The sequence below is a fragment of the Erpetoichthys calabaricus genome, chromosome 2, assembly GCF_900747795.2.
Source record: "Erpetoichthys calabaricus chromosome 2, fErpCal1.3, whole genome shotgun sequence".
Taxonomy (NCBI): Eukaryota; Metazoa; Chordata; class Cladistia; order Polypteriformes; family Polypteridae; genus Erpetoichthys; species Erpetoichthys calabaricus.
Genome location: NC_041395.2, coordinates 344578486 through 344603732, shown reverse-complemented (window position 1 = coordinate 344603732; position 25247 = coordinate 344578486). Strand labels below are relative to the sequence as shown.

Here is a 25247-nt window from a genome sequence, read left to right as displayed (position 1 = left end):
TATGCAGAAGAGCTGATAACTCGACAAACCAATGAGTGCTCATCCAGAAGTACAATGCATAGAATGTGGTGACAATGAATAAGGAACACGCGTCTCTTCAGCCACACAAGCAAAAGAGAAACTTGTCCGTCTGATGACTTGTATTTTACATATCATAACAGAATGGAGAAAAGAATTAAAGGGTAGAAATTGCTGTTAAACTCTCTGCAGCTGGTAACACTTCAGAAATCGCAGCCCTGTCAGGCAATATGCCATTGGCGGTTAGAAAAAGGGGTGAACACGACTTTTCTGGTCGGTAAAAGTGGCATGGTCTGTGATGGTCAGTCATGTAATTTGACACGGTACAGCAGTGACATCAGCGACTGCGATTGGTGAATCTGACATGCCCCACGATAAAAACTAGCGTAATATTACATTAGGTTTAGGCAATCCACAACAACCCAATAATTGCTGCCTGCGACTCATTCAGTGGTTGAGAAACAGTGCCCTGTGACTTCTTGAATGAGTCCTTGCTGTGCCAATGGGGTCATTTTGAGAGGCAGACAGGCCTGCGAAAATCCCCACCCCTGTTACAAATGTTCTGCATCTGGTGATAATGGCACTTACTGTGGTGTGCTGGAGTCCCGGAGTTTTAGAAATCGCTTTGTCACCCTTTCCTGAGTGGTAAGTTTTTAAGGCTTGTTTCCTCATCTCTTCTGAGTTTCCTTTGATCGAGGCCTTGCATTCTTCTAGAAACCTTGTGGTGATGACTTCACTTGTACGGTGAGGTCAGCAGATGGTGAAATTTAGGTTCCACAGGGCCTGCCGTGCTCACTCATCTGAGTCAAATTATCAATGAACTTTAGCAAGGTGTTTTAGGGAGTAACTGCTGGCCGGCAGTTACTTTTTCACACTGGCAGCACAGGTGTTAGATAACTTTTACTTCTTAATTTAAGTCCAGAGAAGAGTGACAAGGCAGATTCCAGGACTACAATAGATTAAAATAGATTTAAAGAGTTGAGCCTATTCAGTTTAAGCAAAAGAAGATTAAGAGGAGACCTGAGTGAAGTGTTTAAAATAATGAAGGGAATTAGTCCAGTGGATCAAGACGGTTAAAATGAGTTTAACGAGAACACAGGGGATGCAGTTGGAAGCTTAAGGGTAAATTTCACACAAGCATTACATAGATAGATAGATAGATAGATACTTTATTAATCCCAAGGGGAAATTCCCATACTCCAGCAGCAGCATACTGTTAAAAACAATATTAATTAAAGAGTGATAAAAAGCACACTGCAAGTTAAAAAGTGCAAGATGGAGAGTGTGAGGCAGGTATAACAGACAGACAATAACTTTGTATAATGTTAACGTTTACCCCCCGGGTGGAAGTGAAGAGTCGCATAGTGTGGTGGAGGAACGATCTCCTCAGTCTATCAGTGGAGCAGGACGGTGACAGCAGTCTGTCGCTGAAGCTGCTCCTCTGTCTGGAGATGATCCTGTTCAGTGGATGCGGTGGATTCTCCATGATTGACAGGAGTCTACTCAGCGCCCGTCGCTCTGCCACAGATGTCAGACTGTCCAGCTCCGTGTCTACAATAGAGCCTGCCTTCCTCACCAGTTTGTCCAGATGTGAGGCGTCCTTCTTCTTTATGCTGCCTCCCTAGCACACCACTGCGTAGAAGAGGGCGCTCGCCATAGCCGTCTGATAGAACATCTGCAGCATCTTATTGCAGATGTTGAAGGACTCCAGCCTTCTAAGGAAGTATAGTCGGCTCTGTCCTCTCTTGCACAGATCATCAGTATTGGCAGTCCAGTCCAGTTTATCATCCAGCTGCACTCTCAGGTATTTATAGGTCTGCACCCTCAGCACACAGTCACCTCTGATGATCACGGGGTCCATGAGGGGTCTGGGCCTCCTAAAATCCACCACCAGCTCCTTGGTTTTGCTGGTGTTCAGGTGTAGGTGGTTTGAGTCGCACCATTTAACAAAGTCCTTGATTAGGTCCCTATACTCCTCCTCCTGCCCACTCCTGATGCAGCCCACGAAAGCAGTGTCGTCAGTGAACTTTTTCATGTGGCAGGACTCCGAGTTGTATTGGAAGTCCGATGTATATAGGCTGAACAGGACCAGCGAAAGTACAGTCCACTGCGGCGTTCCTGTGTTGCTGACCACAATGTCAGACGTGCAGTTCCCAAGATGCACATACTGAAGTCTGTCTTTAAGATAGTCCACGATCCATGCCACCAGGTATGAATCTACTCCCATCTCTGTCGGCTTGTCCCTAAGGAGCAGAGGTTGGATGGTGTTGAAGGCACTAGAGAAGTCCAGAAACATAATTCTTACAGCACCACTGCCTCTGTCCAAGTGGGAGAGTGATTGGTGTAGCATGTAGATGATGGCATCCTCCGCTCCCACCTTCTCCTGGTATGCGAACTGCAGAGGGTTGAGGGCGTGACGGACCTGTGGCCTCAGGTGGTGAAGCCGCAGCCACTCCATGGTCTTCATCACATGTGACGTCAGAGCGACAGGCCAGAAGTCATTCAGCTCACTAGGACGTGATACCTTTGGGACTGGGCTGCTGTAATTGTTGGTGGGGGGAAACTCTCTCCTATGCTGGTATCAGCAGAAGGATCATTAGGAAGTTTTTCTTCACTCCGAGAACCACAGACCCATGGAATAAGCTACAACATAGTGTGATAGACAGTAGGACTTCAAGGACCTTCAGAGCTCAACATGTTGTTATTTTGAAGGTTTTAAGTGGATAGGACTGGCTAGCCTGGCCTGTTCTCATCTACAGTTGCACTTAAAATTATTCAACCCTCATGGCAAATTAGGTTTATTGGCAAAATTTACAACAACATTTATTTATTTAGCACATTTTCATTCAAATGATGTAGCTCAAAGTGCTTTACAGTAAATAAATCAAACAAGAACAATTTACATAGCTCAACACAACTAATATTACTAAGTGGTTTCCCCACATTCAACACAAAATGCCACTTTTAATGGCTACTGCAGTCTCAACATTATTCAACCCCTAAACAGAATCCCCCATAAGAGCCCACATTTGCAAAATCAAGTGTTTTCTCAAGCACACCCAACGCGACTAATGAAGGGCCTCTCAGTTGTGCTTGAGATCAACAATAACAGTGACATTTATTTTTACAGCACATTTTCATGCAAATGATGGAGCTCAGAGTGCTTTACAGGATGAAGAAAGAGAAAAAAGAGCAAATATAAAAAATGAAATTAGGTAATACTAATTAACATAGAATAAAAGTAAGGTCAGATGGCCAGGAGGACAGAAAAAACAAAAACCCAGACGGCTAGAGAAAAAAAAAAACTGCAGGTGTTCTGAGACCACCCAGCCCCCTCTAGGCATTCTACCTAACATAAATGACCTCAATCAGTCCTCATGGTATTCAGGGTCACATGGAAGAACTTGATGATGATGGTCATGTAGACCTCTGGCCTTTAATCCATCAATGTAGGGAAATCACGGTGCTTTAATCTATGCTATTTAATCTATTGCTATGTGAATTTCCCCTTGGGATTTAATAATGTCTGTCTGTCTGTCTGTCTAATAGTGTCTGTCTGTCTAATCAGATGCTGGTGGCGCAGATCAACACCACAGAAAACCAGAAAAAGAACAGCAGGGAAATCAAATGTCTGGACTGGCTATGCATGTGGTCACAGTGAGGTTTAATTGCATTTTAGAAAAATGGGTAAGTCAACAGAATTGTCCAAAACCTATAAGAAGAGATTAGTGCATCACACAAACAAGGAAACAGATACAAAAAGACACCAAAGGCAATGAGTGCTCCTAGAGATACCTTTGGAAGCATAGTTCGCAAGTTCACATTTAAAGGAGCACTGGCTGCACTACCTGAACGTGACAGAAAAGAGGACGCGATCAACAGTTGTCACCAGATATCTGAGGTGGCAGTTGGCCAAAAACCCTCGAGTGACTGCAAAAGGACTTGGTGGCAGCATGGCACTGAGGTTTCAGTTTCCACAGTAAGGTGCATACTAAACGCTGAAGGTCTCCATGCCAAAATCCCAAGGTGTACACCACTACTGACCCAAAGGCACAAGAAAAGTCTGCTCCAATATGCTCGAATAAGCCACAAAAGTTATGGGATTCTGTTCTTTTGAGTGAATGAAACAAAACTGGAGCTTTTTGGTCCTATTTTGATCAGCGTTATGCTTGGAGGAGGAAGAATGAAGCATATGCTGAAGAGAACATCCTGCCTATAGTGAAGCATGGCGGTGGCTCACTGATGCTCTGGGGCTACTTTGGTTCCTTCAAGTACTGGAAACCTGAAATGTGTGGAGAGCAACAGAGTAACAAGAATTCCTAGGAGAAAACATCATGCTGTCTGTGAGGAAGCTGAAGCGTAGGCGTCACTGGACCTTCCAACATCCCAAGCATACCTCAGAGGCTTCAGAATAAAAGTTCTGGAAGATTCTAGAGAGGCTGAGACAGTCGCCTGACTTGAACCCCATAGAAAATCTCTGATGGGGTTTGAAGAAGGTGGTTGCAGCACACAAACCCAAGAATATTAATGAGCTGGAGGACATCGTCCATGAGGAATAGGCAAAGATTCCTTGGTGACACTCCCAGAAGCTGGCACGTTTACAGCAGGTCAATACAGCAAAAGGGTGCTCTACTAAGGACTAAAGATGCTTGTCATGAAGGGGTTGAATAGTTTTGAGACTGCAGTAGTCATTAAAAATGGAATGTTGTGTTGAATATGGAGAAGCCACTTGTAATCTTAGTCGTGTCGAGATATTTAAATTGTTCTTGTTTGACTTGTTTATTGCAGGCAGCTGAAAGTTTGTACATTTTTGCCAATAAATCTAATTTACAATGGGGGTTGAGAAATTTTGAGTGCAACTGTAAATCTTTCTAATGTTCTAACAATATTAAGTAGCAAGTCACAAATGTAATGTGTATTGTGATTCCCTTTTTCTAATATTACATTTTGACGACATTCATAGTGACAAATACATACAATAAAGAAGATGTCAGGAAGGGGCAAATACTTTTTCACAACGGACAATAGTTTTGAACCAAGTTGTTTTGTAGATGCATTTGGCTCTTTGTGGTGCCCTGCTAGCGACTGCCTGGGTGGCCTCTCGCGCCTTGAGGTGCTGATTTTTTGTAGGTTAGCGTGTGGTCTGTCAAAAAGCTTCCGCTTGGTTGTGGCATCCTGTTTATGCAGACTTACTTCAGGAAGATGTACCTTTCAAAAACAGAGTGCCAGGCGAAAGAATCCACTGGGTGATGTTTAATAAGGAAGAAGTTAACATTCTTCTGAAGAGCCCAGCTGAAAGTGTCATCAAACAGCCCTGGGAGCACCTGTGTTTACCACCACTCGCCAGTCTTCAGAAGATGCCAACATTTCAGATGTTACCCGCGTTGCAAATATGGCCATTTTCTGCGGTTTGTTGATGTTTCAAATAAGCATCCATACAATGAAAGAGATTTGAAACTCTGCCTGTTTCTCTGTTGGTGCTGCAAACTGGGGGAAGTGCTGACTAGAGGGGATAATGTGGGATTGTGATTGAAATTCGCCATGGCAGAATCCCTCCTAAAACAACAACAGCATTTATTTCTATAGCACATTTTCATACAAATGATGTAGCTCAAAGTGCTTTTACAGGATGAAGAATGAGAAAAAAGACAAAATATAAAAATAAAATTAGTCCGTACTAATTAACATGAAATAAAAGCAAGGTCCGATGGCCTGGGAGGACAGAAAAAAATTCAATAAAAAACAAAATCTGCAGGGGTTCCAAGGCCACGAGACCGCCCAGCCCCGTAATAATAATAATAATTCTTTGCATTTATATAGCGCTTTTCTCACTACTCAAAGCGCTCAGCAATTGCAGGTTATGGGCCTTGCTCAAGGGCCCAACAGAGCAGAGTCCCTATTGGCATTTACGGGATTCGAACCGACAACTTTCCGATGGCCAGTGCAGATCCCTAGCCTCAGAGCCACCACTCCGCCTCTAGGCATTCTACCTAACATAAATGATCTCAATCAGTCTTCATGGTTTTCAGGCTTCACATGGAAGAACTTGATGATGGTGGTTATGTGGACCTCTGGCCTTCAATCCATCAATGCAGAGAGACGGCACGGTGCTTTGATCGGGTGGTGGAGAGCATATCCTAGTGCCATAGAGATTTGATGGGCTAGAGACCACAGACAACCATTAGAGATGGAGCTGGGGATCAGGCTTAATGAGCAGCCATTCCCTCTTCCTCTTCTGCATGGCACATTCATCGATGGCCTAATTCATTTCCTCTGGGGTGTGGTTTTCATTTCTGTTAGCCATGGGTCAGATCACAACTGACTTTTTTTTTTTTTTGTTTTTCATCTTGGTGTTTAGGTGACAATGTGCAATGCTGCAGGACATTCCAGTTTGACTGGGGTGGCTGGTATTCTAAGGTGAGCTCAGGAAGGTCAGAAACCACCTGTGGAGCAGACAGGCAAAAGCTCAATTGATCTTGGTTTTCAGTGACAACCAAGGGTGAAATATGGCTTTTTACAGAAGATATTTAAAAACAATATATATAGATATAGACATATACAGGTATATAATAGAGAGAGAGAGAGACTAACTAGAAAGAAAACATCTGACTTGGCAGTCCCAGACCCAACGAGGTGCAATGCAGGCTTATTACTGTTGGCCTAAAAAAGCCCCAGTAGTTTCTTGACACACCTCTGCTGAATAATTTGTTGCCTGGAAGTCCTCAGTGTTAAGTGTTTCAGAAAGAGGACATGCAGCATTGTTCATAATGGCACTCAGTTTTGTTTTCATTCTCTTTGCTACAACACCCAGGGGGTCCAGAGTGTGTCCCATAACTGAGCCTCCCCTTTTAACTAGCTTGTTAATTTAGGATTCAAGCTTGTTGATTCCAGCACACCACATCTTAGAAAAGTGCACTGGCCATCACAAGAGTTGTAGAAGATGTGAAGGATGTCATTACCCACATTAAATGAACACAGTCTTCTAAGGAAAAAAGTGTCTGCTCTGCCTTTTCTTATATAGTTCCTGTGTGTTATGAGACTAATCCAACCTATCATTAATGTGGTCCCTCAAGTACTTGTAGGAGTGGACCATGAGTGGACCACCTCTACATCCACCCCCTGAATAGTGACCAGGCATAGTGGCTTTTTGGTGTGGTGAAGGTCAATAAGCAGCTCCTTGATTTTGCTGGTGTAAGGTTGCAGATGATACTTTCTACACCAAGAAACAAAGTTCTCCCCCTGACTTCTTTCCGCTGTCACACCCCCCCTTATTTGTGCACACCAAAACTTTCTACAAATGACATGACCTGCTGTTATATATAGCCGGGGGTGTACAGAGTGAAGAGAAAAGCGGACAGGCCTGTTCCTTGTGGTGCTCCAGTGTCTCACAAACTGTGGCCTTCCCAACACATAATCCATTATCCAGGACACCAAAGGCACATCCACCTCCACTTACTCCTTAACAGGGATGGCTGGATGGTATTGAAGGCACTGGAGAAATTAGAAAGCACAGTCCTCACAGTGCTGCCAGCTTTGCCCAGGTGAGAATAAGCCTTGTGGAACAGATCCAGTCTTGCTGTGGATCCTGGAGGTCTACTTGTATAGTCCAGGACAAGCCCGTCAAAGGTCTTCATGATGTGAGACGCAAGTGCCACTGGTCTGTTCTTCTTTGGAACAGAAACAATGAAGGATGAGAACAGACCATGATAATGGGGTGCCATGATTTTCCTAGCTGTTTGGGTTTCAAGCAGGAGGTATAAGAAAAGTTACATCAGGGATCAATGGCTTATACTGGCCAAACGTTCCTAGTGACATCACTTTTTGATCCTTCGATGGCCACTATCATTGGGGAAGTGGGATTTAACAAATGTTGGCATGTTCACCCACTTGTGGGGAACGTGAGCTAGGATTAGACTCTCATGAAATAGGATGACTTTACCGTACTGAATATGTTGTCACAATAGCCATTCTACTCAATGAGATTTTCTAAGCCCGAATTGCTTCTAAAAGTGATGAGAACCCTAGGCCTGCAAACCTTCAGTAGGTGAGAAGCCAGAGGTCCTAGAGAACTGTTTCAGGTGGAATGGGTCTGATGAGCCACCTGTAGATGTTCTGTACTGCACATTTGTGAGAAACTTGGTGCTAAATCATTTGTAGTTGACCTGATTCTGGGCCCCTGGGTCATTGTTTTCATTCCCATTAGACGTGGATTTGCATTACTTGCTTCCAGATTGGAACCGATTCCTTTCATTGATGTATCTGGCATCCCATGTCTCATGCTAAAACTAGTCCTGTGCTAATCAACACGTCAGTAAAATTCAGTTATTTGAGTGATTCGGATGGGACCAAAGTTATTGGTCCACCAGTAATAATGAAACCCAGTGCCTGAAATGGAAAAAGAACTATCGGTATACGTCTTGTTGTGCACACACGGAATAACTGGGGGTGTTATGTCCCCTTGAAGGTCTGTTGTGCTGAGAAACACAATTTATGTAGGAAAGTGAGCAGATGCAGGGCCATTTCCTTGCATCATGCGTGTGAATGGACTCATTGTTCTTATAAATAAGGGCTGCTAATGTGGTCCCAACTGACAGTACGCATACGTTAACTAAAGGTAACTGGGAAATGCAGCTTCACAGTAAAGCACTGCTAGTAAATCACCAACTTTAAAAACTAATCTCCTCCAAATAGAGTTTAAATGTTACATTATGCCACCTCTTGGCCAAAATAAAATGAATCCCGTCTGAATAGGACTGAAGACGGGGTTGGGAAGCAGGCTGGGGGAGCAGCTGCACCTCCTTGCTCTTCTGCACCGTGTGTTCATGGGAAACGTGGTGCTAAATCATTTGTAGATGACCCGATGCTGGCCCTCTGGAGGGCGACTTTCATTTCTGTTAGCCATGGACTTGTGTTGCTCGTTTCAAGATTTCTTTTATTTTTGGCAGTAATTAGGTGAAAGTGTAGAATAGTGTGGGGTATTTCCCCCTACCACCTCTTTTCAGGAAGTCCAGCCTGTGTCCTCACTGGAAGGGATCGTCATTCCAGCCAAAATGCAGGCCCGCCTCACCTTTGTCTTATTTTCTGATTCCACTCATTTGCTTTTCGAGGATTGTCATGTTTTGTCACAGCAAATCCCAGCCAGTTAGTTAGTCTTTCTTTGTATCTCCCTCGCCCTGGAGACAGTCAGGAAGAAATGACTGGATATTTCAACACTGAAAATCTGCCTCTTGCCCCACGACAGGCATTTGTCACAAGCAGCTGTGAGATTTCGCCTGATTTCATAAGTTTTTTTTTTTTTTTTTAGCCAGCATATCGGATTCCAACCATAAACTGTCCTCGTGCGTCAAATTCATTCATTTTGTCAGATGATTTCCACAAGTTTGACCTTTAACTGTGCTAGGCGCTCATTTGTGTAATTGAACACCGTGCACACTTTGGGCCCCTCGGCAGGATCTCCAGATTTGTTCAAAGTGGTAGCAAGAAACACAGGCCTCTTCCAGATTAGGAAAGGCAGGCCCTCCTTGGGCTGGTGAGCCACTTCAGCATCACAATGGCCGTCTCAGTTACAATTAAGAGGAATTTGTAGCTGACCTGTGCTGTCGAGCCAACTGGCTGCCCTAATGACAATGGACAGCGTTAACTGTTTCAGGCCCAGTCTGAGTCATCTGCTCCTTGATGTCTGTGCCTCTGCTGTACAGTCGTGGCCAAAAGGGTTGAGAATTGACCCAAGTGTTGGTTTTCACCAAGTTTGCTGTTTCGTTTTTTAAATCTTTTTGACATGTTTCTCTATGGTATACTGAAGTATAATTACAAGCATTTCATAAGTTTCAAAAGCTTTTATTGACAATTACATTAAGTTTATGCAAAGAGTCAATATTTGCAGTGTTGGTCCTTCTTTCTTTTTCAAGACCACAGCGATTCACCCTGGCAGGCTGTCCATCAACTTCTGGGCCAAAACCTGCCTGCTGCCATTCCTGAGCAAGCTCTGCACTGGTGGTGCTCCGATCCTGAGCCACAAATAAAAAATGGGACCAAAACATCCTCCGAGAGCAACTTCTCCCAACCATCCAAGAATACAGTTTGGTGACCAATAATGATGGAGCACCAGGGCATAAATCAAAAGTGAGAACTAAGTGCCTCGGGGAACAAAACATTGAAATTTGGGGTCCATGGCCAGGAAACTCCCCAGACCTTTAATCCCATTGAGAACTTGTGGTCAAGAGGCAGCGGGTGGACAAACAAAAACCCACAAATTCTGATAAACTCCAAGCATTGATTATGCAAGAATGGGCTGCCATCAGTGAGGATTTGGCACAGAAGTTGATTGCCAGACAGCATGCCAGGGCGAATTGCAGAGGTCTTGAAAAAGAAAGAAGGACCAACACTGCAAATATGGACTCTTTGCATAAACTTCATGTCATTGTCAATAAAAGCCTCTGAAACCTCTGAAATGCTCGTAATTCTACTTCAGTATACCAGAGAAACATCTGACAAAAAGATCTAAAAACCCCAAAGCAGCAAACTTTATGAAAACCAACACTTGGGTCATTCTCCAAACTTTTGGTCAGGACTTCACACATGTTATACTCATGCCATCAGACTTAGTAGAATTTACTCTTATGTGTTTATGTTTAGCCGTTGATTTTAATAATAAATCCTGTTACTTGTCTCCCACACCGACAGTGACCAGCTAGGAAATCAATTCCAGGTCCCTGGAGAAGTGAAACAGCTGCACTCATTCATGAATCACAAGAAACAGCAAACTAAAGCACAGAGACAAAAGATCAGATAACCCTCAAATTATGGAACCTCTATGTACACGTTGCGTTTGAACCTAGGCCACTGGAGCTGGGAGGTAACAAATCGAACCACTGTGCTACTGTGTCATCCCTCTGTCTATGACAGTGGCAAAGAAGTATGTGCACGGCATGGACTTACCTGGTTTTCGGCATTAACTGCTCCTATAATGTGATCTGGGCCTGCATTTGTCAAGTGTCTCAGAGTAGGAAAAGAGTAGGTCCTAACTGGCTCAAGAATCTCAGTGATTCACTCCTTAGGAGAGGGACTAGTAGCATTGTATCAGTTTTCATAATCTGAGAAAACTACGCCTGACTTCTCCAGGATTTTGGAGAGCCCTTGAGTTGTGCTATGTTGCTAGATTCTGCCAGAAGATGGCATTCAGGCACAGATTGGCACACACATCCAGGGAAAGGTGGGGTGTCTTTGGATATGCTGGAGGACACTTCTAAACTTCTAAATGTACTGTATATTGATTTGATGGAACATTAGAACAATCTGAATGAGAACAGGCCATTCGGCCCGACAAGGCCTACCAGTCCTATCCTCCAAAACAGCATCAAGTCATGTTTTGAAGGTCCCTAAAGTGCTACTGTCTACCACACCACTTTATCACATAGCCCATGTGTGTGTGGTTCTCTGAGTGAAGGAAAAACTTCCTAACATGTTGAGCGTGAAAAGGTCATAAGAACATAGTTGGCTGGGCTGCGCCGTAAGATGGCTGCACCGACGAGAGCTCCGAGTCATCTCAGCAAAAAGTTATTATTTATTTTCTTACTACTCACTCTTTTTGTGCGTTCTACTTTATCACACTTTCAGTATGACCGGCAAACACTATTGGAATTACGTTCATCAGCCAGTTCGGATTTTACAACAGTTTTTGATATCGCGGACACTGTACTGCCTGGAGCCTTTTGCTTACTCACGCGACGCCGAAGGAAAACAAAGAGGGGGAAACGCGCCGGAGTTCTGTGCCGAACCCGACAGAGAAATAACAAGCCTCCTCTGCCTAGCATCCTGCTCGCTAATGTTCAGTCTCTGGACAACAAATTAGATGAGCTGCACGCACGGATAAAGCACCAGAAAGACATCACGAACTGCTGCGTTTTGGCGTTCACAGAGACGTGGTTAGAGCCCAGCGTACGTGACTGCGCAGTCACACCAGACAGGTTCACAGTTTATCGGGGAGACAGAACGAAGGACTCAGGCAAGTCAAGGGGAGGGGGTGTGTGCTTTATGGTTAACTCTTCGTGGGCTACGGATGTGTGTGTCTTAAAAACACACTGCTCACCGGTTCTTGAGCTGCTGACCATTAAAGTTAGACCCTTTTACCTCCCGAGGGAGTTCAGTTCAGTTCTCCTTTCAGTTGTTTACATCCCCCCACAAGCTGATAAAGCTTCGGCTATGGATGAACTGTATGATGTTATCAGTGGACTAGAGAACGCTAACTCAGAAGCAGCATTTATTGTGTTGGGAGACTTTAACAGAGCAAACATGAAGAAAGTTCTCCCTAGATACTATCAGCACATCTCTCCCCCCACAAGAGGTGATCAAACACTGGATCATTGTTACACCTTATTCAAGGACTCCTACAAATCTCTCCCTCGACCAGCTTTTGGAAAAGCAGACCATTGCTCTGTATTGCTGCTGCCTGCATATAAACAAAGACTTAAACAGGAAAAACCGGTTTACAGGGACATCTACAAATGGGACAGTGAAGCTGAGGGGGTCTTACAGGACTGCTTTGAAACAACTGATTGGGAGATGTTTGAGGATGCAGCTGATGGCAACATCAATGAATTCACAGACTCTGTCACAGGATATATCAGCAAGTGCATTGACGATGTTGTCACTAAAACCACCGTTTGCATATATCCTAACCAGAAACCCTGGGTAAATAGGGAGATCTGGGCTAAGCTCAAGGCGCGGACCTCTGCCTTTGGCTCAGGGGACTCTGATGCATACAAAGCAGCCAGATACGAACTCCGGAGGTCCATCAAGAAGGCCAAACGGGACTACAGGGACAAAGTGGAGTCAAGCTACCACAGCTCTGACACCAAGCGCCTGTGGAATAGACTGTGCTGCATCACTGACTATAAAAAGAAAAACACAGTCAGTGTTCAGCCCACTGCATGTCTTGCAGACAAGCTCAATACTTTCTATGCTCGTTTTGATGCAGCCAACAAAGAACAGGTGCTATATCCTCAAGGGGGCAGTGAGTCTGTCACTCTGATCCTTGAAACGTCTGATGTGAGAAGGTCCTTCGAAAAGGTCAATCCTCGCAAAGCTCCGGGACCAGATGGCATCCCAGGCCGTGCCCTCAGGGCGTGTGCTGACCAGCTAGCAGGTGTGTTCACCAACATTTTCAATCTCTCCCTGAGGCAGTCAGTGGTCCCCACTTCCTTCAAGGCATCCACCATCATTCCTGTCCCAAAGAAACCGGTGGTCTCCTGTCTGAATGACTATCGGCCGGTTGCACTGACATCGGTCATTATGAAGTGTTTCGAGCAACTAGTCAAAGGTCACATCTGCTCCTCCCTCCCTGACACGCTGGATCCTCTCCAATTTGCTTACAGAGCAAACAGATCTACAGAGGATGCCGTTGCGCTAACAATAAACACTGCCCTCACCCACCTGGAAAGAGGAAATACATATGTAAGAATGCTGTTCATAGATTACAGCTCAGCATTCAACACCATCATCCCCTCAAAACTCGTCTTGAAGCTTGACGACCTTGGGTTGGGGACGACCATCTGCAGATGGATTTTCTCTTTCCTCACAAACAGGCCCCAGGTGGTGAGAGTCGGCAAACACACATCCTCATCACTCATTTTAAACACAGGAGCGCCGCAGGGCTGTGTGCTTAGCCCCCTCTTGTGTTCCTTGTTCACCCACGACTGCGTTGAAAAACACGGCACAAACACCATCATCAAGTTTGCAGACGACACAACCATCATAGGCCTTATCACTGACAACGATGAGACGGCCTACAGAGAGGAGGTGCTGGCATTGAGTAATTGGTGCCTAGATAACAACTTGTCTCTTAACGTCAGCAAAACCAAGGAGATGATTGTGGACTATCGAAAACAACAAGGCAGAGAACACCAGGCCATCTACATCAGCGGCATAGAAGTTGAAAGGGTTAACAGCTTCAAGTTCCTCGGAGTAAACATCACCAAGGATCTCTCGTGGACCCTTCACATAGACACTGTGGTCAAGAAAGCTCGCCAGCGGCTCTATTTCCTGAGGAGGCTGAGGAAGTTTGGCATGAATGCCAAAATCACCTCAAACTTTTACAGGAGTGTGGTCGAGAGTCTGCTGACGGGCTGCATTACCGTCTGGTATGGGAGCTGCTCTGCCAGCAGCCGGAAATCACTACAGAGAGTGGTGAAGGCAGCAGAGCACATCACGGGCAAGAGTCTTCCTGCCATTGAAGACATTTACCTCCATCGGTGCTTGCGTAAGACAAGCAGCATCATAAAGGACCACAGCCATCCAGCACGCCAGCTGTTCTCCTTGTTACCATCTGGCAGACGATACAGGAGTCTGGCTGCTCGGACTACAAGACTTAAGAACAGCTTTTACCACCAGGCCATTCGACTCCTCAACAGCAACACCTGAACACTTACATTCACTTACATTACATCTACATTGCATTACATCTACATTGCACTACTCACACACACACTGTACCTGCACACACTCTGAATACTGACTGGAACATGCATCTGCACTTTATAACTTATAACTTCTTTTAAAACATACACATTTTATTTTATATGGCTTGTCTATTTTTAACTTGTAATCTTTTTTTTAAGCTTTATTGGATCTAGGCTGAGTGACTTGTTTTTCTCGTCATACACATTTCATTGTATGTTGACCCTGTGTTAACCTATATATGACAAATAAACCTAAACCTAAACCTAAACATACAGGGCTCAACAATTCTAGATTTGTAAATGTAGGCTAGGAAGCACTTCTGTCAGCTGCTCTGCATGTGTGCCAGCGTAGAGGGAAAGGAAAAAAAAAAAAGGAAAGCTTGTGAGAGGTGGCTGAACTTTCACTCTTTTCAAGTTTTGCCACATAAAAGTGATACTTAATGTTGGCAAATCAGGCCTGCAGGGCACATGTCTTTCTCAAAACAAGTGGTCTTAAAACACAGCAAAGTATTGAAAAGCTCTCCATTTGCCCAAAGTCCTCATGCTGGTTGAACATGAGGGCTTATTGATAGGCAAACTGCCTCACCACGCCAGGGACCTTTGTTGAGACCTAGGCCTGGTTGTTGTCTTTGTGGAGTCTGAATGTTCTCCTGTCTGTATGGTGAACTTTTTCTGGATATCCCAAAGGCAAGTTGTGGTCAGTTTTATTGACACCTTTGACATTTCAAGGCAGTCCATGTCAAATATCTTTGTAAATGTGCCAAGTTTTGGTTATATTTTAACGGGATGGTCAAAGTGATAAGGAAACTAAACAGGCACTGTGTTTAACAGGAAAAAAATAAAAAAATAAGACTGGACATTATTAAAGCCACAAACCCCGAACCCCCCCCCCCCCCACACACACACTTGGTTATGGAGCCTTTGGCAATGATGATGTCCTACAGCCATCTTGAAGCTTCTTGCACCTCCCTGCTGGTCTTTTCTCCAACTCCATTGCAGACGTCTCATCTGCTCTTGCATGTTTCCTTGTCACAGTAGCAGATTTAAGCTCAACTCAAAGGATTTCATTCAGTACTCGCATTCATCAAGCGTCTCAGAGTAGCAAAATGGTCCTAAGTGGCTTGAAAATGTCCAAGGGACACAAATTTAGTCCTAATCTAAAGCCTGGTTCAGTGGCATTCATTTTTACACCTGGAGTTGGCATAAAGTCAGTGATTCACCTGCAGTAAATGTATGTGTACCGTTAGTTCAGAGCACATTAGCAACCCTTATTTATGAGAATGATGCGTCTCTTCACACCTCCAAGGAGGACTGCCACTTACCCACTTGTTTTTCTCTATAAATTAGGTATATCTCTGCCAATGGACCCCTGAGAGGATATAACACCCGCCTGTTATTTAGCGTACAGAATGTTCCACTTAAGGCACTGGGTACCAGAGGACCTCTGTAACTTTAGTCCCTTTGAAATCATCAAAATGACAGAATTTCACCGACATATTGATTGGTGCAGGACTAGTTTAACCGGCGGTTATTTTTCTGTTGAATCACGCAGAATAAATCAAACCAGCAGTTATTTTTGTAGACTTTTTTTACGGGAGTTAAAAGTCTCCATTTTTCCTAAGATGTGAGTGCACAGTCCGTGAAAGTTACAGATGCGTGCGATTCAGACGGGACTTAAATGATAGAGGTCCTCCAGTAAAATTTACTTTGCCCCAACTCCTGGAGTAAAACTAATAACCATCGAATAGGGCTTTACGAGAAGAAGTGAAATTTTATCGATTCTCCTAATGTAACCTCATTAGAAAAACATTGCCTTTTTTTTTTTTTTGGCTTGAAAAATGACATCTCTCTATTATTAAAAAAAAAAAAAAAAAATCTTGGAAGGTTGGAAGGAGACGAGACGTGATTTTCTGAGAGAGACACTTTCATGTCCTGCGAGACGAGTCTTTGTGCCAAGAGATTTAACCAGGCCCGGGGCCAGTAATTAAACCAAGAGCAGATGACAAAGTAGAACATCGTAAATAATTCAAAAAACGTTGGCGTGATACACATGCAGAGCAGGTTATGAAAGTGGAAGTACGAAAATTCGAAAGTCTCAAAAAAAAGATAGTAAAAATCGCATTAGCGCAAACAAACAGTAATTATTACTCGATGAAATAGAGAACGAATATATTGTTCGGATTTAAACTTTAAGTCGGAGACTTGTAGATCGTATAATCCGTGTTGCCATCAGGGAAAAAAAAAGTAGTGTTTCTTACCAATGAAGAGGCGTATCCACGAGAATTAAAAGATTTGTTGTTTGGTGAAAGTGAAATCCCGTGAGAGAAATCATTTCTCATTTGTGTGAATGCTATTGTCAGACACATTTCTTGTGGAGAGAAAGAAACGATATTCACTCACGGCAGTTATATGTTGCATTGTCACGATGTAATTCCAAACATGGAATCAAAATTCAATGCGATATTAACAAAAAGGTAAAAGCGAAAAGAGTTTGAATATATGAACGTGACAGAAGTGTGCCGGAGGAGGAGGAAAACCTGTATTTGTTTCCCGTTGTATCACCGGGAGGTTTTGGAGGAGCAGGCCGTTGGGGGGGTTTAGAGCGAAGCGAGCATGGGGTAAAGCACACTAGTTTTTATTAAATACCCTCTTTCTACTGTAAAACGTGCAAACAATAAAAGTACAATGTATGAACTGTTGAAAAATATAATACTCAAACAAATGATAATAATATGAACAGCACACTCTGCAAGTGATGCCAGCGTCACTTTCAGATTTACCAGAATCACTTTTGGTTTTACTGTCCATTTCAGTTTCACTGCCTGAAAGCAGATGCACTTCTTCATCACTGCTGATGAGAGAAGTTTCTTATGAGATGCCATTATGAGGCCAGGAGAAGATGCAACTACACCCTTGCCCTGGGTATCACTCGGGCCTGACGCTTACACAAGACATGCCTATACCGCTGCCCGAGTAACACTCGGCACTAGCGCTGTTGGCACTTTTATGGCCTGAGTAATCCTTATGTTTTATATGAGATACGTCTATACCAGTGCCCAAGTGACACTCAAGATTAACACTTTTAGCATTTTTATTGTTTTTTATATAGCCTGAGTAACACTCTGGTCTAATGCAGTGAAGGTTAAGAAACTACTCTTAACTTTGCCAGAATTGAGGAGACAAACTGCACAGTCACTGATTTTTGTCGCCTCGAGGATGACAGATTACACAGCTAGGAACTGTGAGTCCATGATGAAATTTCAAATTTTCAAAGAATCCACATGCAGACGGCCGATCAACACATTGTGCGACAACGCCGGTGCCGGTACAAAAGCTTTCTTGGTATCACAAGTTTGACTTCAATCTTTGGCACAACGAACATGAGAAGTCAGACAGACGAGCCTCTCTTCAGTTTGTGCAGGTCAAAACACTTGCACTCCTTATTCCTTGTGGGTGCATTCTATACATTGTACCCCTTGATTGTCTGCCCCTCATTTAGTATTTTTGCAGCCTTGGTCAATACTAGTGGTGTCTGGGTGGGTATACTTAGGTTTTTAACCGGAGAGCCAGGAGTCGTACATAGTGCGTCACATGTCTCCATAATAATAATAATAGTAATGATACATTTTATTTATATAGTACCTTTCCCGTGCTGAAGGCACTTATGCCATCCATGCCTGATGATACTGAGCAATGGCAAGGCCACTTGTCCTATGGCAGCCAGATGGCACAGTGAGCACATCAGATGAAGCGTTCTACTTGTTGTGTTTCTCATTGGTTTTTAAAAAATTTTTTTCTGGGAATGAGTGGAATGTGGGGGATGACACGGCATTCTTCAAGCTACATGGAGTTTGGCAGGGGCATGCTGAAAGTGTAATAAGTCAGCAGGCTGATTTCCGCCTTGTTTGGGATCCAATTGTGTCGGGTGGAGAGTTTCTTGAGGCCTTTTGGAAGACTGTGAGGGGTTTAGTAGATAGTACGGAAGTTACCAAAACAATGTGCATCGGTTGCCAGGGATTAACTCCCTTTAATTTTTCTAAGTTTTACTATTACTTTTGTTAATATTCAGTTCTTATTTTATTTATGTCATTTTTTATGTGATTTCTGATAGTTTTGTACAGGGTAACAGGAAATTTTTTAACTAGGTGTTGGCGACCCAGGGGGTGTCGTCAGTTGTTTGGGACTAACGCGACCTCATTTTTAACCCGTTGCCATTAGTTATAATGGAGCAGTGGAGTGGTGCGCAACAAGCGTTCGCTGGGAAAGCCTTTTATAAGAATGGTGATAGTGTGACTGCTCCGCAAAGGGAATTTCGGTGTCATTATCACGTAGGACGTCATGATCGTGTCCCATCTGCTCATGCAATTACAACATGGTTGCATAATTTCGAAGAAATGGGTTCAGCCTTAAAAGCAAGAAGTCCCCAGGTGGAGCCACTTCGCATACTGGCCGACAATCAATGGCAGCTATTCGACAATTGTTTGGAAGGCACGTCATTTCGCACAACGGTGATGTTCCATGGCCCCTGAGATCCTCAGATCTTGCAATTTTTTTTTTCTTTTCTCTGTGGGGACCTGTTAAAAGCCAAGTGTACCGCACACATCATGCAACCATTGCTGAACTAAAAAGGAGGATTGAAGAGGGAACGTCCTCGCAGATTATGCAAAATACATGTTATATTTATAGCGATACTGCGAGCGTGGATACACCTGCAGAATAAAAGTTATATTTATAATGATACCACGAGCCTGAGTAACTTTTACACTACAAATGCTGTAGTGTAACTGGCATATGACTGTTTTAGATTCAGGGAAATTTTCACTGGCCATTCTGCCATTTTTTTGAAAGGACCAACGTGGATTTTTGTTTTGGAAGCATTTTAACAAATCATGTGTTCTGCCGTGATTGCAGAGAGTGTGGCCTAGTTTTTTTTTGTGAAAAAAAGGAAGAAGTTTTAACCTTCTTGGAGTCAACCCTGAGAGTCACTCAGGTTCAGAATTCAATGTAAATACAATTATTCCCAAGTCAAACTTGGGGTGACATGCAATGATCCGCAATTTCCACAGAATCTCCAGTAAGTATGTCTACATTGACAGCGCACACAAAGCCTGACAGTGTAGACTATGAAAAATAATGGAGGAGGATCAGAAGAGGAAGCATTTAGAAGAGGTAGGGTTAGCACTGCTGTTTGCAATTGGTTTGATTTTCCCAGGATGACAGTTCAAGCAGTACAGTATCTGAAGCTAAAACATGTCACCCCATATGAAAAGGCAATGTGTTCTTCTGCCTCCCTGGCCAAACCTCTCCCTGCTAAACCAAGTCCTATAAATCATCTGCTGTTCTGATGCATAGCGTATAAATGGACAAGCAGCAATGGGGAGCTGGGGATTTAAGACCCCCCCGCAACTACCATATGACAAAGCATGACTTGCAACCAGAAAATGCTTTGCTTTGTCAGTGTCAAAACTACACTAACCGGTAATTCACATCACCCAGAAAGTGAGAAGTCTACTCAGATTATGCAAAATACATGTTATATTTATAGCGTGGATAATTCTGCAGAATAAAAGTTATATTTATAATGATACCATGAGGCTGAGTAACTTTTACACTGTGAATGCTGTAGTGTTACTGACATTGAAGAGAGGATGGATGGAGAGGATGATGTCAAAAACTATGGACAAACGGGATCATTGATGCTGGATGCTGTTCAACAGGCGGATGGATGGATGGATAGATAGATAGATAGATAGATAGACACTTTATTAATCCCCAAGGGGAAATTCACATACTGCAGCAGCAGCATACTAATAAAAAACAATATTAATTAAAAAGTGCCAGGAAGGTATAACAGACACTAACTTTGTATAATGTTAACGTTTACCACCACCGGTGGAATTGAAGAGTCGCATAGTGTGATGGAGGAATGATCTCCTCAGTCTGTCAGTGGAGCAGGACGGTGACAGCAGTCTGTCGCTGAAGCTGCTTCTCTATCTGGAGATGATCCTGTTCAGTGGATTCTCCATGATTGACAGGAGCTTGCTCAGCACCCGTCACTCTGCCACGGATGTCACACTGTCCAGCTCCGTGCCTACAATAGAGCCTGCCTTCCTCACCAGTTTGTCCAGGCGTGAGGCATCCCTCTTCTTTATGTTGCCTCCCCAGCACACCACTGCGTAGAAGAGGGCGCATGCCACAACCGTCTGATAGAACATCTGCAACATCTTATTGCAGGTGTTGAAGAACGCCAGCCTTCTAACTGAAGTATAGCCGGCTCTGTCCTGTCTTGCACAGAGCATCAGTATTGGCAGTCCAGTCCAATTTATCATCCAGCTGCACTCCCAGGTATTTATAGGTCTGCACCCTCTGCACACAGTCACCCCTGATGATCACTGGGTCCGTGAGGGGTCTGGGCCTCCTAAAATCCACCACCAGCTCTTTGGTTTTGCTGGTGTTCAGTTGTAGGTGGTTTGAATCACACAATTTAACAAAGTCCTTGATTAGGTTCCTATACTCCTATTAATTCAATTTTATAATTTTTTTTTTTTTAATTTATGGATTTTTTTTTTAATTTCATATTTTCAAATAGTGGGTAATTGAAACCATGAATGAAGAATCCACAGTTGAGGAGGTGTGGATAGACACTGTGTTCAGGTTTATGGTGGCTAAAGGGTAAGTTTGGTATTTTACAGGTCATTGTACTTATTAATTAATTAGGTGAAATAGTGTTTTAAAATTGAGGCATGTTTTATATGTTTTTAAAAAGATACTTGTGGAGGTGTTGGTACTGGGGGTCCCAATGGGGGGGTGGGGGGGCCTTCAAATTTACCAAATGCGTCCACTTTGAAGTATCAAAGGTTTTCGATTGAAGTGCTCCTGAGTCCTGAGGGATGCTTGTGACGACGCACAGATGTGTGCTCAAATCATGCGATTACGTTTTTTTTCATAAATGGCACTTAATTTCCAATCCTTTGTTATTTCACACAGTCTACGGCCACCTGCACGTTATAAATACATTTATTTGTTTAACAGATGCTTTTATCCAAAACGATTTACAAAGAGGTCAACATAATCGAGTGGCATCAGTCTGTGGACTGTTTTGAACAAGTGTAGCAGGACAGCTTACAAATGTTGATAATAATAATAATAATAATTCGTTACAGTTATATAGCGCTTTTCTCAGTACTCAAAGCGCTATCCACACAGGGAGGAACCGGGAAGCGAACCCACAATCTTCCACAGTCTCCTTACTGCAAAGCAGCAGCACTACCATTGTGCAACCTGATGATCACCACAAGTGAAGATTTTTAAAGCTAGCGTAACAAAAAATTGCTAAATAAAAATATGACAGACATCAATAGAACAAAAGTTTTTTGTTAACCATTCAGATTTTCACAAAACAGGGTTTTCAATCGCTTCTTAAACACATTGATGGAGTCGGCAGTTCAGATGGAGGGGTGGGCAGCTCGTGCCACAATCTAGGAGCTACATGTGAAGAGAGTCTGGATCTTGTTAGAGTGAGTCACAGGGTATGTCACATTACGCAACCGGATTTCATGGGAGCGCCCCACTGATTGCCTCTGACTTGCTAAGATCATGTAAATGAAGGCTATGGCTGAAAATTGATAGAAACGTTTATAAATGTGATGAGCCTTAAAGTGCCGCATTTCTAAATGTACCCAGTGGTCCATTTGAGTGCTACTCATGTATGGCCAGGCATCTCTTAAGGATCACAGCCAAAACTGCAAACATAAAACATCTGTTATAGAGAAGAACAGAACAACCAGACATTGATTGCAAGTTCTTGTTAAAAAAGTACTGATGGCCTTCTCTAAGCTTGAAATCTGGAGACTTAAGGCTGTGAAGGATAGAGGAGTATTTGGGCAAGTAGATTATTTGAGAAACAAGGTTACTTAAAAATTGAAAGAGCAGTGAACCAGGATGCTGATTCCCCACCACCACCCACTACCCCCCAACCCAAACAGGTGATCTTTCAGTTCATTCTGCATGTTGCTCAGTCTGTCAGTCTACAGCTTCTTCACAGTCCCATGTCCCATAGGTCCACATTTCTATTAGGCATAGAAACCAAAATTCACACTTTTTACTGGAGAGAAAAAAAAAAACCAAACAAACAGACATCCAGCTGAAAGGCCCCAAGAACTCAATGGAAGGTTTCTGTTTGGATCTTGTACCTGAAACTACAAATGAAAGGATCTAAAAGCCCAGCAGGCGAGCCAGCCGTTTGATGTGGCCATCTGAGAAGGTTGAAAGACTGGAGGTCAGGACTTTGACACAGATTGTTGGCTGCTGGGCTCAGAGCTTGTCTTGCGACCAGAGAGGAACACCTGCTGCTGCTACTGTAAAGGCCATTGAGTTGTCTTGACGTTTGTGCCACAGGCTCCTGCTGTGCCTTTCAGAAGGGCTCTGCCATTTTCATCTGCCCTTTTCCTTCTGATTCTGGAGAGGATCTCTGCCGGCATGTTTCCAGATTCCTTTAGTGTCCTTTATTTTTATATATATATATATATATATATATATATATATATATATATATATATTTTTTCCTCTTTCTCTCTCATCCCAGGGGATGTCACATAATGTTGTTGTGGATTGAAGGCCTAAGATGGTGTCCTGACTATGTGGCCTGCTCCTCAGACAGTGAGGGCAGAAGCCGACCTGCCAGTCGTGGCTTTAGGGCCTGGCTGTATGAAAGTGCACTTTGACCAGGTACCATGTAAGCACAGGCTGAGCCTGCCATCAAGACTGCTCTTCATCCCTTTGCCTGGTTGTCATGCAGACTTATTTTCACTTCCTGCTAGTAATCTCATTCTACATTTTAATGATAGGTTTGAGAATGTCATGTCATAACGTAATCTAAGTTAGTGCCCTGGGGAGGAATCAGTCCTGAGCAGGGGAGGGGTTAAAGGTTCCTGGCATATGACTGTTTTAGATTCAGGGAAATTTTCACTGGTCATTCTTCCATTTTTTTTAAAAGGACCAACATGTTTTATACTGTGATTGCAGAGAGAGCTGCCTAGTGTTTTTTTTTTTTTTTTTTTTTGTGAAACAAAGGAAACAAAAAGTATTAATCTTCTTGGCGCTAACCCTGAGAGTCACTCGGGTTCAGAATTCTACGTAAATACAATTATTCCCAAGTCAAACTTGGGGTGACGTGTAATGATTCGATTTACGGTGTTAAGCCCGAGTAACATTTGGGACGGTATTGTGCTGCCACCTAGTGAAGGAAAACATATCATGCTGCATAAAATCATGAATACATTTTGGCTCTTACAATTCGCAGGTTTACGATTTGCTGATCTGCCTGATCGCAGGTTTGTTATTGACTATTAAATGTAAATTATTTTGAGTTTTGCAACCTATTGTAGAAAACCACAGATGATGCTGTAGCCCTGCTATTTAAATGGACTGCAAATCCCAGCATCCCTGAGAATAATGTATCATTGGGCCAGGAGTCCTTTGGTTGCCACCAGAGTTACAAGCCAAAAGATACGGGCACTAATTTTAAAAGTGAACCATAGCAAGCTAGCAGGATCCCAGTCAATGTTTCATTAAACATTTGGCTGACAGTTACACCCATCGAATCACAGTTTTCTGGATTTATGCTGTTGTCCTGTGCCCACTTCTTCATGTGATTTCGCCAGGTGACTTCTCCCAACTTCTATAAGTCTTGAAATACATCGATATCACGGTAGGACAAAACTTCACATAACTTTCAGAAGGCCGTTCATAGGGGCTTTCATTTCATAACTACACCACCATCATCACCCTCTGTGAAACTAGATTGTGTTGTATTTATCATTTTGTGCTTAGTATTTTGTTGGATTACTTTTGTATTTGTAATTTCTTTTTTGTTGTTTACTACCATAAATAAGCACACAGATTTATTTGAAGTTTTTATAAAAAGTTACAGTTCAATAAAGAACTGCTGAACTACTGTACGCACGGGGGGATGTCACATATCCTTGTTTTGGCAGCCAGCGGTTTGATTGTATAGCGATTATTCTATCTTATGTTTCTCACAGCTTTTTGTGTTTTGTTTAGTTACACTAAAATGAAGCTATGAGAAAGCCACGTTACAATAATGAGTTTTTAGCAGTTTTTTAAAGTGCTCCGCCGTATTAGCCTGCCAAATTTCTATTGGTCAGCTATTCCAGATTTTAGGTGCATAACAGCAGAAGGCTGCCTCACCACTTTAAGTTTAGCCCTTGGAATTCTAAGCAAGACACTCATTTGAAGATATAAGGTTACGATTTGGAGTGTAAGGTGACAGGCATTCAGAGATATAGGATGGAGCAGATTATTTAAGGATTTGTAAACCATAGGCAGGATTTTAAAGTCAATTCTAAATGACACGGGTAACCAGTGTAGTGATGCTAAGATTGGTGTGATGCGCTCTCTTTTTCTAGTTAAGTTTCTGGCAGCTGCATTCTGCACTCGTCGTAACTGATTGATGTCTTTTTTGGGTGGTCCTGAGAGGAGTGCGTTACAGTAATCTAGTCGACTGAAAACAAAAACGTGAACTCATTTCTCAGCATCTTGCAAAGTTAGAAGGGATCTAACTTTTATTATATTTAAGTGTAAAAAATGCTGTCCTAGTAATCTGATTAATATTTGATTTAAAATTCAGGTCAGAGTCAATTATTACCCCTAATTTCTTTACCTCTGTCTTGACTTTTAAGCCTAATGGATCAAGTTTATTTCTGATACCCTCATTATATCTATTTTTGCTAATCACTAAGATTTCCGATTTTT

General features: G+C 43.0%; 1 protein-coding gene across 1 annotated transcript in view; it reads left to right on the top strand.

Annotated features, from left to right (window-relative positions):
- Window positions 1–25247, top strand: part of rras2 (RAS related 2) — a 122623-nt gene that overhangs the window by 59487 nt on the left and 37889 nt on the right. The window lies entirely within an intron of this gene.